A 1,752-nucleotide genomic window follows, 5' to 3' on the forward strand; every position below is an offset into this window, starting at 1 on the left:
TGAATGCCAAGTTGTTTGGTAATGAGACTTGGGAAGGTGAATCCTCCTTGCTCATTAGTGAACTAGATACATGGATTCAGAAAACTCTACCTCAAAAGAGACAAGATCCTGGTAAATTCTTAATACCCTGTACCATAGGCACCATGACCTTTAACAAGGCTCTGTGTGACCTGGGGTCAGGCATAAATCTTATGCCACTCTCTGTAATGGAGAAACTGGGGATCATTGAGGTACAGCCTGCCTTATTCTCACTTCAATTGGCAGACAAGTCAGTAAGACAAGCTTATGGATTAGTAGAGGACGTGTTAGTAAAGGTTGAAGGCCTTTACATCCCTGCTGATTTCATAATCTTAGACACTAGGAAGGAAGAAGATGAATGCATCATCCTTGGAAGACCCTTCCTAGCCACAGCAGAAGCTGTGATTGATGTTAGTAGAGGAGAATTAGTCCTTCAATTGAATGGAGACTACCTTGTGTTTAAAGCTCAAGGACATTCCTCTGCAACCATGGAGAGGAAGCATGAAAAGCTTCTCTTAGTACAGAGTCAAAAAGAGCCCCCACAGTCAAACTCTAAGTTTGATGTTGGGAGGCCACAACCAAACTCTAAGTTTGGTGTTGAGAAGCCTCTCATTCAAACTCTAAGTTTGGTCTTGGGAGGCCCTCATCATACTCTGAATATCTATGAGGCTCCATGAGAACCCACTGTCAAGCTAATGACACTAAAGAAGCGCTTGTTGGGAGGCAATCCAATTTTTATATATCTAATTTTAATTTTATTTTATTGTTATTTTGTGTTTTATTAGGTTCATGATCATGTGGAGTCACGAAAAAAATACTAAAATTAAAAACAGAATCAAAAATAGCATAAGAAAAATCACACCCTGGAGGAAGGACTTACTGGCGTTTAAACGCCAGTAAGGTGCATCTGGCTGGCGTTCAACGCCAGAACAGAGCATGTTTCCGGCGCTGAACGCCAGAAACAAGCAACATCCTGGCGTTTGAACGCCAGTAACAAGCATGGAAATGGCGTTCAACGCCAGAAACATGCTACACATGGGCGTTGAATGCCCAGAGTGTGCATCCCTTCGGCGTTTAAACGCCAGAATGGTGTGCAAAGGCATTTTACATGCCTAATTGGTGCAGGGATGTAAATCCTTGACACCTCAGGATCTGTGGACCCCACGTGATCATCTCAGGATCTGTGGACCCCACAGAATCCCCACCTAACATATTCTCCCTTCTTCTCAACATTCATTCTCTCTTTCCAATAAACACACTTCCCCAAAAATCCTTCACCAATCACCTCAAACCTCTCTTCTCAATTACCCCCTTCACCACTCACATCCATCCACTCTTCCTCATAAACCCCACCCACCTTCAAAATTCAAAAATCTTTCCCACCCAAACCCACCCTAAAAGACCGAAATTACACCCACTCCCCTCCCTATATATACCCTTCCATTCTACTTCATTTTCACACAACACAAACCCCTCTTCTACACCTTGACTGAAACACCTTCCCTCACTCTCCTCCATATTTTCTTCTTCTTTTTCTTCTCTTCTTTCTTCTCTTGCTCGAGGGCGAGAAATATTTTAAGTTTGGTGTGGTCAAAGCATAATCTTTTTGTTTTTCCATTACCATCAATGGCACCTAAGGCCGGAGAATCCTCTAGAAAAGGAAAAGGGAAGACAAAAGCTTCCACCTCCGAGTCATGGGAGATGGAAAGATTCATCTCCAAAAGCCATCAAGAC

The sequence above is a fragment of the Arachis duranensis genome, chromosome 4, assembly GCF_000817695.3.
Source record: "Arachis duranensis cultivar V14167 chromosome 4, aradu.V14167.gnm2.J7QH, whole genome shotgun sequence".
In the NCBI taxonomy this organism is placed as follows: Eukaryota; Viridiplantae; Streptophyta; class Magnoliopsida; order Fabales; family Fabaceae; genus Arachis; species Arachis duranensis.